At 47.6% G+C, this 18,875-nt stretch overlaps 1 long non-coding RNA gene across 3 annotated transcripts in view; it reads right to left on the bottom strand.

Annotated features, from left to right (window-relative positions):
- The window catches only part of LOC141567529 (uncharacterized), a 264,987-nt gene that overhangs the window by 21,886 nt on the left and 224,226 nt on the right, over window positions 1-18,875 (bottom strand). Inside the window, exons 3-6 of one of the 3 annotated variants that reach the window (XR_012490226.2) lie at window positions 6,943-7,012; window positions 6,059-6,354; window positions 5,349-5,639; window positions 4,536-4,641 (exon numbers count right to left, since the gene is read on the bottom strand). This is a non-coding gene — a long non-coding RNA (uncharacterized LOC141567529). Of the gene's footprint in view, window positions 1-4,535; window positions 4,642-5,348; window positions 5,640-6,058; window positions 7,013-18,875 lie in introns of all 3 variants that reach the window. The other 2 variants (XR_012490228.2, XR_012490227.2) reach the window with 2 other exon arrangements.

Here is an 18,875-nt window from a genome sequence, read left to right as displayed (position 1 = left end):
TAAAAGCACGAGATGGATTTCGGGACCCCAGGTTGGTTGGGAGTGTCCAGCGAGCGCAGGTGGACAAGGTAGTGGGCAGCAGCCAGTGAGAGAAGGGCCCTCAGGGTCCCCCAGGGGGACGTACGGGCTCCTTCGGGGAATAAGAGCTATTGCAAAGCTCAGTTTGCATTTGCAATGCAGCTCATGCTACAGAACTGCTCTCCTGTGGAGTGAATGGCGAAGTGGGGAGAGGCACGCACAGACCCGTGTCAGTCGTCGGACAGAGAGATGGAAGAATGCAAACAAAGAAACACGTGAGAAGAAAAGGACAAACAGAGAGGGATGTAAGACAGGGCAAGTAGGAAGGGCATTTTTCGAGAGAAGACCTGGGCACAGAAAAGCTCTCTTCAGAGCCCGGCAGACAATCACAAATGCAGGGGGCAAGGCGAGTTCTGATTTTCTGCTTCTGAGCGCTCACAATGAGTGAGAAATGAGAGCTTGGGGACAGAAGAGCTGATGCAAGGTGAGCGGCCATCGCTCCCCTGCCCTGCCTGCCCTGCTCCCCCAGACGTCCAGGAGCCCCATTGCCCCACAGCCTGAGTGGAAGGACTCCACGCCCGGGGTGCTGACATCTGTCTCGTGCTGCACGTGCCCTCCCGAATGTCGAGTGACACCCTGGAGGGACTTTCCACGTAGCCCAGAGGAGTAAGGTCTCGCCTCTGTCCGGGCTCATTCTGTGCCCCCTTCTCCTCACACCCCAGGCCCACGCTCCACTGTCTCCACCCCACTGTGCCCAGCGGGCAGGGTGTGTGTCTGCCACAGCGGCCGGACCCTGGCTCTAGCCACCAATGGAGTCGGGCAGAAAACTGGCAGGTGTGTGAGGAAGGCCCCTCCTTAGGCTGGCTCTGCATGCAGAGCAAAGGTTGGGCTCCCCTCAAGGGGACTTGTGCCCTGAGGTTCTGTAAACACCCTCTCTTGTCCCTTAGCCCAGGGGTGGGGACCGCTGTGCGCCTGCCAGCCAGGCTCCTGCCCTGCCCCGGGTTTCCTTACCGCTGGCCACCTTCGCTACGTTTGCTCTTGTACGTGAAGCCCCCTGGACGATCCTAACTTGCGTCTGCTGTTCGCTGTCGGGACTGCAGCTGACAGACCCCAGTGAGAGAGCTGCTCCAGCCACACGGTGATGTCACACCCCTCTGCCTGCGGCCTGGTCACCGCAGGACAGCCCCTCACTGTCTGCAGAGAAGGCAAACCTCACCTTCGGACAAACATCCCACGGGTGGGCATTTTGAGTAAGACAGGTTTGTCATAGTCCTGGGTGGGGACAGGGCTTCTTAGACAGTCTGGTGACAACTTCAGATAAGCTGGTCCAGGCTGGTGACCTCTGGAAGCCACTCGGCCACTCACCCTCTTGTCAATGTCCCTAGCCCTCAAATCTCATCGATTAGCGTTCAACCTCCCACTCTCACGGGAACATGAGACGTTCTCCAGCTTCCCGCCTCCTCCTGGGGCCCTTCCCCTCACGCCGTGTTTTACAGGTGCAGCTTCATCAGTGAGACACTTGGGCACAGAGCCTCGTGACACTGTGCCTTCCCCTTACAAGAAACAAATGAATCCCCAAAATCACTCTGCACCCCCGGAGCAAAGCAGCACCGGCAAGGACTCGGGGCAGAGCCGCAGCTTTTCTCCCGAGATCACAGCCATGTGAAATATTTAGTTGTATCAAGTGGAAGGCGTTCTCTGTGTCCCCAGTGTCACCTCACCACCCATGTCCAGGTGTGGTCACATGCAGTCATCCTGTAGTGACACCTCCGACTCAGACGTAGAATATTTCCTGAGCTCACTCCGTGCTTGTGTTCTTCTTTTCAATGGGATAATGTAAAGCACGCTGGTCTACACCTCAGTGTCCTCATGAACCAGTATCTCGGGAATTTCTCCTTGGTGACACATCCAAGACCCACCTGAGGATCTAAACAGGAGGCAGCAAGTGTAAACATACACAAAACTCGACTCCCGTGACTGGAGAGAATGAAGGCCGCACGGCTGAGAACGTCCTCAGGCACCAGAAGGACGCGTCAGGGTGCCCATCCTCCCCGGAATTCACCAGGACCATTCAGGTGTCAGGCCTCCCGCTCTCAGGAGTAAGCCTGTGCTTTCCACAGAGGCAGAGACACTGCTCGCCCCTCAGCCTTGGCGGCCATCGCACGCATGGCCCGTCCTCATGGCCACACAGACTGTCCTGCTTCCGGGCTCTCTGCTCCCCAAGCTTCCCTTGCTCTTCTCTGCTTCGCTGCCTGGACGAGGCGACAGCCGCAGGCTGTGGGGAGCCTGGGTGAGCGGGTCTCCACTCGGGTTCCGCGCAGAAGACAGAAGCAGGTGTCTCCTCCACTGTGTGCCTTGGCAGGGCGGGGATCCAGCAGCAGCCCCACCCCTCCCAGGGCGCCAGCTCCTGCTCACAGGATGGGGATGCGGGAGCTTCCCAGGGAGCCTGAGCTCGAATAACCGCCCCCCCTTTCTCCTACCAGCTCTGGGGGGCGGGGGGGGGGGAAGAGGCTTCTTGCTTCGCTCATCTCTGGTTTTATCGCTGTTGGTTTCGTAGCTCACTGACCTGCACCGCGAATGCCTTGCCTTAAATTCACTGTTACACACACGTGGAGTGGATTCTGCTTTCGGGGTCAGACCCTGACGCAGGTCAGCAGGAGGGCGACCCGACTCCCACCGGCCACAGCTGCAGCCCAAGCAGGAACAAAGCACAACAACCCGCCGCAGAGGAGGTGATTTGGGTCACAGGTCTGAGGGCCTGGGCACTTCCATTTTCATTCTCCCTTGCACCTGGCCCTGGGTCGGCCTCAGCTTTCACCCAGAGGTCTGGTTCCCCTGAGAGATGCCACCTTACCAGGGCACTCCCTGGGCGTCTCCCTCCCTGGCGAGGCTCGGGCTGCTGCACCCCCTGGCCCCGTCCGTGCTGACTGTCCTGAGACGTCTGCTTGGCACCAAGTGTCTCACTAAGCGCCGGGAGAGGTTCAGAAAACACTGAGGAGATAAGCTGGCCCGTCCTCCTCTCCAGAAGACGACAGCTCGCCCAGGGGGACAGGACCCCAAACAGCAGGAAGCTTGATGGCCGTAGACACCACGTCTGCTGCCCTCCCCAACGTGTCCCCGTGCCCAGCACAGCTCCTGGCCACGGTGGAGCCCAGCACGTATTTGTTGAACTTGAAATTAGTAAAATCAGACAACGATCCACACAACCAAGGGTGAGTACTGAGCAGCCCTTGCATCCCAGGCGGCCACTCAGGCGCCAGGTTCTTCCTTTGTTTCCAAGACACTGGCCCACTGCACTTCATCTGTAGGACTGGGACGTCCCTGGGTCCACCCAGAGGTGGCCAGAAGGAGCAGGTGGTGTCTGTTGGGGGGTGGGGACAGAGTCCTAACACCCCTCTCCTCAGGAGCTCTCTGCCTTCTTAGGGGATCAGTTCTGACACGGACGATGGGGCTGACCCCTGCTGCTACGGCTGGGCCTTCCTGCCCGCTTGCCTCCCTCCTCCCACAGCTGATCAGAGCTGATGCAGAATGGGCGCGTGAGCTAGATGCTGCCGTAAATACTTGTTACATTGTCTTTCTCATCGACTGAGAAAGGTGCTCTTATTACCCCCGTGTGGAGTTGAGGAAACGGATCCAGAGAGTGGAAGGGAGGCTCCAAGGCCCGTGTGGTTGGGAGGCTGAGCCAGGATTTACACGCAGGCTGTGAGCTCAGCAGCCTCGTCACGCTGTCTTCAGAGGGGACGTCTCTGGGTGACGTAGTTTATGTGACGCAGCAGAGACCCGAAGTCCAGGGCAGGGTGGGAAGTGGCCCCTCACATCTCCACGGACAATCAGTGGTGTTGGACTGAATCCCAGCCCTCGGAGCTCCTTATCTGGGCCTCAGCCTATGTGTGGTGCCCAATTTTCTGTAAAGAATAGCCAGAAACTTATCAAAATCACGACTGGAACATTCTGCCATTTGCAGTGGACAGAGATGGGCCCCAGAGGGGGTCGTCCTGGAGGCTGAGGCACTGGTCTTAGCGGTTTCCTCTGCCAGCAAAAGAAGCAAAAGTCCATCAGCCAGTCAGTGAAAGTTCCAATGCCCTCATTTTCAATTCTGCCTGTTTTTTTTCACTCTGGTTATAGCATTATGACACACGGGGGCCAGATGGCCCACAGAAGAAAACCCAGCCCAAGTTAGGGAGACCCAGGCTACAGAGAGAGGGACCACGGGTTTCGCAAGCACACACCAGGCAGAGGTAAGGTTGGCTGGCAGCAAAGGAAGCTGGAAGGAGAAGCTGACACCTGGGCAGGTCTTGCAAAGCAACATTGTGAACCAGGAAGAGGAAGGAGAGCTGCAGGAGGGCGTGGAGAAGGTCACATGGTGTAACAGCTGCAGCAGAGGCTGCCCACGGTCAGTGGGAGTGGACGGACGGCAGAAGGGTGGCTGCGGCCTCACTGCCCAGCAGACGGACTGTCTGCCCAGTGAGCCAGTTCCCCAGAGGTCGGCACAACAGCATTGGTGGAATGTGACAAACCTGACAGGTTGGCGGGCTCCCCATGTTCACTTCCAGCGCTTCGTCACACCAGGGGCGTCTTCACAATTGTTTTAACATTTGCTAATCCCTTTCCACACTTAGAGCCCTAAGCAACACGAAGAATTCAAGAACAGAGCTTTGTATGTGTTATATTTACGTTTATGGTTATATTTTATTTATGTCAAATGATACTAGTTCTCTGTTTATGGTAGTTAGTGTCCTTTGAAAACATATTTATTGAAGCAAAAGAGGAGTAGATATAAAAAACTATTAAATAATGTTGCAAATGGTTCAATGATACAGCGAACGTTGTGAAAAGGATGCCTGTTGGTAAAAACAGTGAATGAAATTCTGTGAGTGTGATGGGACGCCCGAGACGGCTTTAGAGCAGTTGGTGTGTCAGACGAGGGCAGGACAGGATAGGATGGTAAACTGAAACCGGAATAAAAAGGGGAGGATTTAAAAACAGGACGATTCGCTGGCCGTGCACCGGGGGCTCACAGCTCCACAGCTGGCCTGGTGACAGGCTTGGTCCCAAAGGCCTGGGAGAGGGTGCGATTTCCAGAACCACCGGCCACTATCCTGGAGCGGGTTCTAGGAGGAGTGTGCCCTTCGCTGGGGGACACAGCCAGCCCATAATGACCACAGAGAAGGATGAAAGAGGCTCTGTACCCGCTGTGGGCCGGGGTGATGGACACAGAGGAAAGGGGGGGGGGGGGCAGAGCTGGGTGGAGGACGGAGGGCGTCTGGCCCAGAGAGTGATGGGAATTTCCCTGGGTGGTGGTGTGGAGGCTGCTCCGGTGGGACTCTTACCTTGTCTCTGCGGAATATGTGACAGGAGGCGAAGACTGTGCTGCATTCATCCAGGGGTCTTGTCCTATAAGACCCAGCTTTCTCTCTGAATCCATCACGTGAGAAGATCACTAAGTGAAAAGTAGATTTAAGAAGAGAGCCACAGAGTAAAAGCCTAACGTGAGCAGATGGTCACCTGGAAGACCATCCATGGAACGTGGTCCCCATCGCAGACGCTGGAGCAGGGACTCGCCACGTGTCAGGAGTAGGTCTGCCTCCCATCAGACTGTCAGACGGTAACACCGCCAGCGCCTTACACCAGAGAAGGAAGAGAAGTATATGAGTACTTAGTTCCAACAGCAGGGTGGTGAGTGTCTAGCTTCCCAGCCTTCTCCAGGTGACGTCTTGTTCTGTGCACCCTAAGCCAGGCATTCCCGCCTGCAGTGGGACAGATGCAGTCATTCTCTGAGCTCCATTAACTCGCCTGTGTGTGTGTGTGTGCGTGTGTACACGTGTGCATGCGTGCGTGCGTGTGTGTAAACTTGTACAAATGACTGATTATCATATGTGTGTACCTTTAAAAGAAAATCCCCCATTATCATTATTATTTCTACTGGCATTTTGTTAGCTCACCTCTTTATTCTTCCTGATGAACTTGAGAATTAGTTCATAAAATTTCCCCAGTTCTTATTAGTATTGTAATTGAAATGATATTAAATCTATAAATTAACCTGGGGAAGGCTGACGTTTTTTTCATTCAGCTTCCCATCGAGGGGGTGATAAGGTGCTCCAGCTCCATCAGCCCATCCAGATTCATTTTCCACCCGTTTCCATCGCGTTGCGTCCCCAGAAGACTAACTGGCTCCCTTGCCTTCCGGCTTCCAGGTGGGTTCAGCCAAAGGGCAGGTCTGGCAAAGCCACTGGAACGGGGCGGTGAGTGACTTACCTCCCAGCCTCCTCGACACAGGTCTCTGTCAGCTGCGCCTCAGCTCTCGCCAGGTGTTTGAGTCCCTTTGTCCTCACGTCCCTGTACAACTAGAGTTGGTTCGGCCCCAGACTGCTTCCCCATCCCTCACACTAATTCCCACACGAGAGTTAGTCCCTTTATTAAACCCTCCTCCGATATCCCACTAGAATGTGCCACCTGCTTCCTGTGAGACCCTGACTGGGACAGTTTGTCTTCTTATGCCGTTTTCATAAGAAGTATAATAACGTCTTCCAGTATTATGTTCCAGCTTAGACATTTTCGTTAGGTTTTCCCAACCATTCTACATTCCTCTTATTGTTCATAAATTGGGATTCTTTTTCTCTTTTTATTTCCTAGACAGTTATTACTGTGGCAAAAGAAACCTTCAGAATTGTTTTCATTTCACCTTTGACCCTGCAAAATAGCCAGCTGCTTTATCTTTTTTCGCAATTCAAAAAACGTACCTCATGCTTCCCATCCACAGTGCTATTGAATATTGGTTTAAGATGTTCTTTTTGTTTTCTTGTATTTGTTTTATTGTTATATTTTTGGTTGTACTCATCTGAGAAATTCACTCTAATTGTTAAAGTAGAAAGTCTCCTGAACACTCAGTGGCTTAAAACAACAAAGGTTTGATTTCTCACTCACGAGTAGTCCGCTGTCGGCCAGGCCGCGCCACCGTCCTGCACCACCTGAAGCACAGCTCCTCAGAGGTCACCTGGTGGGGAAGAAAGAGCGTGAGAATGTCATGAGTGGATGGTTTGTCACTCGCACTTAATCCTACTGGCCAGAGTCAGGTACATGGGGAATGGAAAAATACAGAGGAACAAGTGAGAGTTTGGTGTGCACTTAGAGTCTCTCCCATCAAAGCACTGTTTTCACAGAGTGTGTTAAAGATGGTGCTAAAGTGTTGTCAAGGGCCCTTTGGGCAGTTACTGAATTGATATTACAGTTTTTATTAGGTTATTATTCAGAACTTCTGTGCTGTGTGACTTAGGCAAGACTTGTGTCTCTGTTCCTTCAGTTGTGCATTATTTAGAGCTGGTCTGAATTTTAAATGGTTCAGTGAGGTCCTTAGAGCAATACCCAGCACATATTAGGACATCTTCTAACATAACACCTAACATTTATTGTGTGCTTGTTATGAAGTAAATCTTGAATTTGGGGGGATAACAGTATCCTTTTGATATGGTGATTCTTTTAATACCTTATTTAGCTTGTTAAGATTTAAAATTTTGCATCTACATTCATACAATTATTACCTATTGGAAATAATTATACCAAGAGCTATGTAACGAATTCACATTTTTGTCAAGTTCTACATAAATGGGTAATGCAGTTTTTATTTCCTTCTTGAATCAAACATTATCTGGCAGACGGCTTCCCATGTCCAGGCAGGATTGGGCATTGCCTCTGGTCACAAGAAAACAGTACAAACAATGACTCCGGAGTAAGCCACAGACACCATTTTTCACGTGTTTCATGACAAGAATAACTGGGTCCGTGTGCATCCTCACAAGACGTTTTTTCTAACAATTTGTCTTCTACCAGGTGCGCCTTTGCTTGCTTTAAGAGAGAATTTACAACAATGAGTAAAATCTTTAACTAAACATGTGATTCACTCATCGCTCAGTCCCACAGCTTTTCCAAGCTCAGTCCCTTCACATCTAAGGTCCTAAGGGGCCGTCCTCACATCTGTTTTCTCGTGTGTTCTGCTGTGTTCCTGGGAACTGGAGTCCTGGGTTGGGACAGAAGGGGCGGGGTGATGAAACAGTACGGCCTCCTCACTGGGTGTGGGGGCGGGGCCTGTCTCCCATAGGCTGTTATGATTGTACATCTGTGAGAAATAGGGCTGGGAGAAAGTTAAACTAAAGTGTCTTATTTAATTGGACACACTGTCTTAACGAAACGCTTCATCCGAGCCTTAATTACCAGACATTTGTCCTAACTTTAGGCCTTAATTCTAAATTTAATGCTTTATCAATATTCCAACTCTCCATTGCTCTGGAACCTTTAAATCTTTCCGCACAGTACAACGAAAATTGTAACGGAAAGATGGAGAGAACACCAGGCAACGGTAGCTTGATGCTGGCCTAATAAGATGCATGTCTTGTGAGGAGAGAGAAATGAAGTAGGCCTTCTACAGAGTAATTTCAAACAAATAAACTCATATATCAAAGTGATTATGTCGATTTCTGACACATACACAACCTTTAACAGTTCTCTACAGGCCCGTTTGCCTTGACCTAGCAATGACTTAGGAGAACATAATTCTTGAATTTTACCCACCCTCCAAATGTGTGATTTATAATACGCTACTAGCACTTTAGGCCATTGCTGGGCTCACGTAGATCTTAATAGCAAGATCACATGTGAGTTGGACTTGTTTTATGAGTAAGGAATTAGTTAGGAGTCTGCATCAACATTTCCACTTCTCTGTATCCTGTCCTTTCCTTACTCATCCACCACTCTGGGAATTATGGACCAGGTGAGTCCACCAGAGCAGCCGTCAGTGACATTTCTTATTTAGCCTAACCCCTCCCTTCCTGAGTGCTATGGGCTGCTCTGGTGACACGTTCTTGGCGAGGACCTCAGTTCTGTGTTGCACTGGGATCTTTCCCAACTTAGCAGAGGAAAAGAAACCTTGTAATGTTCAGGGTGACTCAGGAGGATTTATTAACCTACTTTTCCAGAAGTACGTGGGGTCGACCGGAAGCTGCCCAGACTTCATGTGAGCTGGTTAGAGCCCAGCTGAGAACCGGGAGGTGGGATGGAGGCAGCCGGAGTCCGTGTGTGTATGATGAATGGTCAGGTCATGATGTCTGACTCTCCCTGTCAGCAGGGAAGGCTCTACCAGCAGCACCATCAATCTGCCTGGAAATTGAGATCGCATCTGTGCGACTTCCCGGTGGAACGGTCTCCTCACTCGGGCCTGTCTAAGCATGATGAGCTGGTGCGTCTGGCTCTGAGATTGAGACGCCAGAGGCGGCCCCAGCAGCAGGCACACATCCCTCACGGATGTGGACAGCAGCCACTCCGCCCTCCACGCTGTGCCCTGGGTAACGAGATGGAGGGGATCGGACGGCGTGCTGTGACGGGGTCCGGAGCTGCCTGTGGCCACTGCATTCTGACTTTGGAGGATGGTCTCCAAACCCCTACCAGCCACCCATAGCCCAGGTCCCAAAACTGCATTATCAAAAGCCATTGTCTCATTCTCTTTGAACCATCATCAATTATGTCTATTTTCCTTGGTTGCATCCATGTGTCTTCCATCACAAGAGTTGGTATTTATCTTCACAATCACGGAAGTCACCTATTTGCTGTGCCTTGTACGGCACAGGGTCAGTTTGGGGTTTTGTTCCATAAGAGCACCTGGTTTCTTGGAGCCTGTTGTTCCGAATTAGTTTCCTGCCTCTGCTGGTCACTCACTATTTGCCCTTGGACAAGTGAACTCCCGTGGAGCCTGTCTCTTTAGCTTTCTTTAGAGCTAAAACTTTAACACATTCCTTGGCACATACTGAGTTCAAAAAATGGTAAGCTACTTACTTTGTAACTGATGTCCGTTGCACACACGCCCTAATAAATGCACACTCACAGTCATCCTCGCGTGTGCCCTCACATACCACCTGTGACCCACCGGGGACACCAAGATCCAGCAGAGAAACACGGTTCCACAAGAAATACCAGGGTTCACCCAAAACACTGGGGACCACTCGGAACCACCAAGAAGTGTTGAATGCTCCAGGAACACTGTGGTCTCTAGGGACCACAGATCCGCAAGGGACATGGCGGGGGGGGTCACCAGGATACGGGAGTCCTCCACAGACACTGGGTTCACCAAGTATACCAAACCCACCAGGGACTCCAGGGTTCTCCGGTGGAATAAATTATTTTGAAACCAACACAAGAGGAAGTTCAGTGATGACAAATGAATTAATTGAATGGTCAAGGATCTAAGTATTGGGGAATGTATGGTGCTTTCCTAGGGTTTTCTGAGTCAAGTATAGAAAAGAAGACACGGCCTGCAGACAGCTTAATTTTATTCCTTGGGAGAGACCAGTGGAAAGGAAAAGGAGGTAGTAAAGATTGAAATTAAAAAAAATACAATCGGTGCTAATTGTGGGCAAGTGACAGAGCGTACATTCGGGTCAGATGAGAGAGTGGGAACAATGTGGCTTCAGTGTAGCCCTGGGACGTTAACGTGAAGGAGAGCTGGCACTGGTAATTGTGTGACGGCTGGTGTATGAATGCAGAGTTATGGTTACGTGAATGTGATGACGTAATATTTTGTTTGCAGTATAAAGGGTTTGATTCTTCTCTCTTTTATGCTCATCAAATTCTGCCTGTTATACACCAAGCTCTCCTTGCTGTGTAGACAAAAATTACGTGCTGACAACTGAAACAGAGAGGTTACAAGAGTCATTGGGATGAGCAAAAGAAAAAAGAAAGGTTCAGCTACACGGCAGAGCTAGAACTTTTCTCTCAGAGGCAGATATCTCCGTCTGGGACAGAGAAGAAAAGATTAGCGCTCGGCGAGAGGAGAGTGAGAGGAAAGAAACACCGAGAGCCTCTGTGTGAACAGGTGACATCTGTGGCAGGACGAATCCATCCTTAGACACCAGATCAGTTGTCCTGTTCACTGTCATCTGATGAGGACCCCGGGTAACTGAGATACAGCTTACAGAGTGACTGGCAATAGTTCAAGATCATTAACCCCCCTAGAATGGTGGGTGGGCACCTGTATTCCTGGAAGAGAGGGGATGGTCTGAAGGGAACACACTAGAGCTGTCACTTGAACCAACGAGAAGCCGAGCCCCAGACAATGGCCCTTGTGTCCAGACGGCATCCGGATCGCAGCAGGGTAACACACAGCCTCCAAGTTTGAGACAAACGGATGGAGGGTGGACAGCACCTGCTGGAATGCTAGGCGGAGGTGCCTGGCTGGTCCCATCCCAGAGCCCAGGCTTCCAAGTGGGAACAGCAGACATGGCGTCGGCGCCAAGTGCCCTGGTCCTGGTGGGATGTGGGTGTCAGCCAGCTGCCACCACAGCTATCAGTGCCAGCCCCCACTGATCACCTGGTTAGGGTGACACGAAGCCAGCACTTGGAGCAGGATTCAGAGACAATGCCACGCAGTGCATTTCTTTAGCAGCGTCTCTGATGCTGTGTGTGTGTAAAGCCTGGACTCTGTAGAGGGTCAGCACTGGCCCATATGAAGGAGCCAATGACTCAGTCAAGGTTATTTTGGGGGAGGGGGATATGTTTCCATTTCATGAAACCTGGGGATCATTACTAAAATTATTGTGCCTCCAAATTACTAGTGGACTGACAGGCCATAAAATGATAAACTTTGCTTTTCTAAACACACATGCAAAACACTAATTAGCAATGTTACCAAAGCTTTTGGAGTTGGTAACAAAATAAGAATATGACGGGAAACACTTCTCCTTGGGCCTTTTAGGCAAAGAGCAGATCAGAGGGAAACAGGTCACCCAAGCATCACAGGCCAGTAACACAACAGACATGCTCGTGCAAGACTTCCTAAAAACAAAATGAACGTTTCAAAATGGGACGATTGATGACTAAAACAGAATAATGAACTTTAAGCCTGAAAAAGCATCTTCAGTAAAATAAGAATGTGTTTCCAAGGATAAAAAGCATATGTGAGGCACTGAAAAGGAACCACATGCTTGACGAAGGGGCCCAGGTGAAAGGCAGTATTTTATTCAGTTTACATTGTTTCACTGTAATCCCACGGCTTCTTTCTCACAACCCTTGGTCTCAGAACTTGTGCATTTTGATTGTCCAAGTCCTTGACACAGTCACTTACTGTGTGTGATCATGCAGCCAGGGGGCTGATACTGAGAAAACCACCTTCACACCGACCCAGTTTCCTGCCACCACAATGGGTGCCGCGCCTTCTGTGTGCCTGGGGATCCGGGAAGAAACACAGAATCTGCGGCTTCCAGGGCAGGGCGCAAGGGGACAACAGGAAGCTTTAAAACACCACCCATCTTCTGCAACTTTGTGGTGGCACAGCTAGAAAACTGGAATTCACTAGAAACTTAAAAGACGCTAAGATTAACTTGCAAATCCATTGTAAGAATGTCTGTAATTCCCTTTATATTAATTTTCCAAATTAATTAAGCAGCCCTCACCGTGTCTGTTCTGAGACGCCCCTGAGGTGGGGAGCTGGCAGGGCCAGTGCCTGGTGTCCGGCAGTGGTGGGGGAGGGGGTGCTGAACTCACACAGCCTGCCCAGCTCTTCTAAAACCCAGCAAGCAACAACGTTAGCAATTTGCCCTCGTTCACAGCAACACTAGAACCTTTTCGAATAGATATTGGAGATGAACTCAACATTTCACAATCCCTATTAAACCCAGAAAATGACAAATCAATAGTCGCCCTACGCCACACAGTAAAACTGCTGAAGATGACATTATTTTCTGCAATGCTGTTTTACTTTAAAGGGACACGTAGACTTTTCCCATTACTGCTCTGGATAACATTGCAACCCATCCCCACTAAAACAGAATTTATCTTCAACTCAAATGTGTTGTGATTTTATTAACCTGGCATCTGCTGAAGGGCAAGGAAGACTAATAATCTTTTGTGAGAATCATAAAATTTTGTGAGGGAGCATAAAATCACAGCTGTGTCACTTACAAAGGTCCAGAGCTTGTACTCACAGAGGGGCTCAAAGACCCAGCGTCTGGTCCGCAGACCCGTCGGCAGAGCTTGTCCCAGGATTTCGTTATTAGAGTTTTTAACAATATCAGCTTTTGGAGATAGACCTTTGGGTGCATTTTGTTTTCTCCCTTTGTCTTCATTTTTCAATTTTCCACAGTAAGCATGGATTTAATTAGGAAATAAACACTGATTAATTTTGTATACGCTATAAATTGCCACAAAAATGGCAAAAATTTGACCAAAATAATCTTATACCTCCTCCTCCTTAACCAGAGATGCCTTATTTTTTATGTTTTTATTGAAATATAATTGACATATAATAGTTTATATGTGAAAGTTTAAGGTATACAGGGAGTAGACTTGATACTTTCACGTTTTGCCATTTGATTACCACCACTAGCTAATACCTCTATCATGTCGCATAAGTATAATTTCTTTTTTGTGGTGGGAACAATTAAGATCTAGTCTCTTAGCAGCTTTGAAATTTTATAATCCAGTATTGTAGACAATAATCACTAGACTGTGCATTAGCTCAGGACTTCATTCTACCTTCTACTTCCCAGTCTGTACCCTGAGACATCTCCCCATTGCCTGGTAACCACCATTCTATTCTCTGTTTACGAGATTGGCTTTAATGGACTCCACACATCAGTGATAGCACACAGCCTTGGTCTTTCTCTGTCTGCCTTCTGTCACTGAGAGTCCATCCATGTTGTCACAAATGGCAGCGTTTTCTTCTTCCTCATGACCAAATAATATTCCATTTTATGTACGTAAGTACCACAACTTCTTTATCCCATCATCCATTGACAGACACTGAAGTTATTTCCGTATCTTAGCTCCTGTGAATAATGCTGCAATGAACGTGGGAGTGCAGATATCTCTTCCAACTCCTGTTTCACTTCCTTTGGGTATATACCCAAAAGTGGAAGTGCTGGATTACATCGTAATTCTCTTATTAATGTTTTCACGAACGTTATATTCTTTTCCACAGTGGCTGACCCAACTTACATTCCCACCAATGGTGTATAAGTGTTTCCTTACCTGTACCTCCTCACCAACACTTGTTTCTTGTCTTGTTGACAGTCATTCCAACAGGTGTGAGGTGACATCTCATCCTGGTTTGGGTTTGCATTTCCCTGATGATTCATAGTGAGCATTTTTTCATATACGTGTTGGCCATCTGGAAGTCTTCCTTAGAAAAATGTCTATTTAGTTCCTATGCCCATTTTTAAAACGTGAGTGTTTGTTTTCTTACTGAGTTATATGAGTTCTTAATAAACTCTGGATATTAATCCCCTATTCAATATATAGTTTGCAAATATTTCCTCCCATTCTGTAGGTTGCCTTTTCCTTTTAAAAAATTGTTGACATTTCTGTGCAGGAGCTTTTTAGTTTGAATAGTCCCACTTGGTGACTTTTGCCTCTGTTGCTTGTCTTTTGGTGTCATTTCCAAAAAGTCACTGTCCGGTGTGAAAGAGTTTTCCTGTTTTCTTCCAGGAGTTTTATCGTATCAGGTCTTGTGTTTAAGTATTTGATCCATTGCAAGTTATTTTTCTGAGTGGTGTAAAATGGGGGTCCAATTTCATTCTTTTGCATGTGGTTATCTAGTTTTCCCAACACCATTTATTGATGAGACCACCCTTTCCCCATTGAGTGTTCTTTGCTCGCTTGTCAATGCTGCTAGCAGACCACATATGCAGGGGTTTATTCCTGGGCTATTTTGTTTCATTGGGTCATATATCTATTTTTATATTGGCACAATACTAGTTTAATTCTAGAGCTTTGTAGTGTTGTTTGAAATCAGGAGGTATGATGCCTTCAGTTTTGTCCTTTCTCATGATCGCTTTAGCTATTTGGCGTCTTTTGTTATTTCATACAAATGTTAAAATTGTTTTTTCTATTTCTGTAAAAAATACCATTACTTATTTTTGTGCGTTTTATACGCTATATGTGTCAGTTACTGAGATTTATCACTCAGTTTAACAAAATCCTGATAAACTGTGGTCCTAATTCTGATTCTCTCTGCTTTAAACTACCTATCCATGCAGGAATCTCGCATTTATTTCTTACTGTTGCTTTAGAATGAATCTGGGTCTCTTAAGAGACAAATTTCCCCTCATTGTCATTTTTAAAATTTGCTGCCTAATTCTGCACATTTTCTCTTCCAGAAGATCCTTGAAATTAGCCTCTCAGCTAGCGTAAAACATAAGGATTCTGTTTGTTATTGCTTTAAATCTATAGAATAATTTGGGAGAATTGATTGAGCCTGAATAATGCCTTCCTAGCCAGTAATCGCATGTGCTTATTTTGGTTGTCACTTTATATGTCCTATGTAATGTCCTTCAGTAAAACTCCACAGTTTTCTACATATAGTTCTTAAATATGTTGTAGTTGTTAGGTGTATCTCTAGGTATTTTGTACATATTAAAAGTAGGGTTTGTTTGTTTTTTTGGGTTTTTTTTGATGTTACAAATGGGCTTTTTCCTATTATATCCTCTTAACTAATTACTGTTTATGTAGAAGAAAGCTATTGATATTTACATATTGACCTTGAATGTTGTCCAATTCTCTACTCTTACAGTTGATTCTCTTGGGGTTTTCTAGGTAATAAATCACATCGCCTGCAAATAATGACACTGTCTATCTTTCCGATATCTGCATCCTCTATTTCTCCTGTTTGATTGATTACATCTGCTGGGATCTTGTGGCAACCTGGGCTAATGTTGGTGATAAATGCAGTAGTCACCCTTGCCTCATCCCTTCTTCTGGTGAGAAAGCTTTTAACAATTTACCATTAAGAATCACATTTGCTATAGATCCCTGGTAATACTCCTTATCAAGTTTTGAAACAGTTTGCTCCCATCCCCAGCTTTTCGAAAGGTCTGCAGCTCCTCCTGAAACCTGGCAGGTTCTGGGATTAGCCTTTTCCTATTGCTTCTGAAATGCACGTCTCTCTTGGTTTGAGCCTCTGGACATACTTTACAACAATCCGCTGGATAACTACAACCTACATTCAGCTACAACTTGGGAAAAAGTGATATTTCACCCCCTCTAGCTGCCCATGACAGTCCCTCAGGAGTTTCTTAGGCCATCTCATCAGTGCTTCTCCCCAGGCAGCAATGTTCTTCTCTGAAACCTCCCTCCCTAGTTACCACCTAATGTCTGGGTGCCATTTAACATATTTCACAACTGGCATGAAGCAGACACTGACCCATGCACATGGACCGAACCACAGCCCTGGAGCAGTGCTTTGGAAGCCTCTGCCCAGACAGAGCAGGACAAATGCATGACCTCGTCCGCCTCTGGCTCATGGCGAGAGCTTCTTATTCATTCTGCCACACATCTGAGACGTACACTCACTGAGGTCCAGGCACCTGTTTTGGTCACTCTGCCCTCTAGCTACTGGCAAGACAGAGAATGTTGTCATTGAGTGAGGTGTTAGAATGTATTACCTGCCTTGTGCAAATTTACCTACGATACTGTCTCTCTCGTTCTGCCATGCCCGTCTCTCTTCTACTTAAACGTCTCATTGCAACGGTTCCTCAGTACCTGGGGATTCCACGGCAAGATTTTACCTAAAATCAGGCAAATACATGTGTGATTGTCATGGCCGCATGGCACAGAAGATGCCACTGGGGTATAAATATCAAATGGTAGGTAATCCAGGTCAGGTATGAGCTGCCAGGACAGCAGCTGTAATAAATGCATCAGATCGGAAAATTGATTCATAAAAAAAGTACATGGCTTTATTCCAAAACCAAATCTAAACTGAAGAAGCAAATTAGAAGAGGGTATTTCGAGAACACTTGAAGTAGGTCATAGCAATAGAATGTGAAATGACACAGAACCTGCAGTTACCACATTAACGGCTTTGCTGGCAGTCCTAACTTCACTTTGCCCTCTCGTCAGTAATGTATTTATTTCCTTTTATTTCTTTAAGAGCTTTGCACTGGACTTGAATACTCACTCTCACCTATGTCTCTTGATGAGAACTTATGGAAGTGTCTTCTTGAACAACATATGATCCATGACAGAAAACAGGATGTGATCAGAGGTTACACATTCGTCCCGTCAGCGGAATACTTCACAGCTGAGAAGCTTGTCTGTTGTCTTGATTGTAAAAACTGTCAGTTCCTCAGTGAGTCCAATGGGACTGCGGACAAACTGTGGGGAGGTTGCTTGTAATCAAATCAGTTGACGTGAAGTAGAGACACAGTCTCCTTCTACTTCACAGAAGCTTTAATATACGAAGTCCAACCAGGAAGGGGATGCCGTGTGTTGGCTTCACTTTGGAAACAGATCTCCAGTTTAGCACAAGACCAGAGTGCATAATTCTGAATGGGTTCTAAGGCTGGCCTCTGTCTGCCATTCCCTTATTTACAATACTCTTTCATCAGCCAATAATCTATTTGATTGGCTGTGTTGTCCACATGTGGATGTCATTTATCACAAACCCAAGATTGCACTGACCACATGGGGCTTGTTTTCACAACCAAGTGATGTCTAGGCTTTAGCCAAGTCTCAAACTTGACCTTACTTCCTTTTTGTATTTGGAAACCCCCAAATGCATGGGTGGCATTTCTTGCATTCAGTTGGTACTGGTTATGGGGGAAAAGGTGACCCCAGGAGTAAGAGGAAGGTCCGAGGTGGTCTGCTGTCCTGTGAGCCTGACTGGGAGTGACTTAGAGGGAAGGCCAGCCAAGAGCTCGGGAGCCCAGGCCCCTGTCAATCCGCCTTCCAGCCTCCCTCCCCATCTCTGAGCTCCACCCCCAAGGGCAAGACACCTTTCTAGCTCTGAGAATGTTTCAGGAAGAGAGGCTGCATCTGTGAGCTTACACTCAGCATGCAAGTTGTTGTGCAAAGCTGAGCCGCTCCCAGTAGGTACTTACAACATGATGAGGTGGCCATTGAAATACAGTGAGTCCTACATGGCACGCGTGGACTGTTGACCAGCCGGGGGTGACAAATGCCTTGTGCTATTTGTGCCTTTTCCTTCGGACATGGTTATGGGTCCTGTCGTCAACTGAAGGCTGCCTGGCTTTTCAGGGAACTGGGGGAGTCTGGCGAACTACTTCTCCTGAGCATAAAGGATTTCTAGAGACAACTGACCTTTTTACTCGATACCTGGTCATAACGGTAGGGAATAAAAATTATTCCAGGAATTTAAAAATGTGTGTTACCCAGGCTGACGATTTAGAGCAGAAGTTTGGATAAGCCCCAAGGAAGTGGGATATAACATCTGTCATTTACTGTGTGCCTGCCTCAGTTGGTAGCTCTGTGTGATATGTGCTCAGCCCTTTTTTCCGGTGCAGAATCTAAGACGAAGATAATTTTGAAGTCATCACGTGACCTTCACTGTGTTCAGCTTGAGCCGACATTAGCTTACAGTTGAGCTCCCTGAGCACAGACTCCGTGCTGGAACAGACTGACTACATAATCTGGTAAATCATAACAAACTATAAAACACAGCCTTTGACCCATTCATCCCACTTTAAGGAATATACCCTGAGGGATAAACCAAAAGGAAAACTATTACCATCCATTAGAGCTAAAAATTATTAAAGACTCTGACTATTCTACAGAACTAGCCAAATTACCCTCAATAATTTTCAGAGAATTACATTTCTGTACAGATATGGGGCCCACTGGATCTGAGTGCGGCTGCCCTTTAGTCTTGGCAAGCCATCCAAGGACAATTAGCCCGAGGGTTTTCTTCTCAGTCCTCTAAAGAACTGTCCATGGGCTCTCTCTAAGAGTTTCTTCTCCTCTTATCAATACACGCCTCCTGGTTGCCTCGCCAGCTTTTTTCTGTTGAATTTGTTTGTATGTTTTCCCAACTATCCCCTTAACCCTTTTTTATCTATATTTGTTGACACTATAGGGTCACG

The sequence above is a fragment of the Rhinolophus sinicus genome, chromosome 8 (genome assembly GCF_057876585.1).
Source record: "Rhinolophus sinicus isolate RSI-liver-muscle chromosome 8, RSI-T2T, whole genome shotgun sequence".
NCBI classification, from domain to species: domain Eukaryota; kingdom Metazoa; phylum Chordata; class Mammalia; order Chiroptera; family Rhinolophidae; genus Rhinolophus; species Rhinolophus sinicus.
This window is presented reverse-complemented; position numbering and strand designations above follow the sequence as displayed.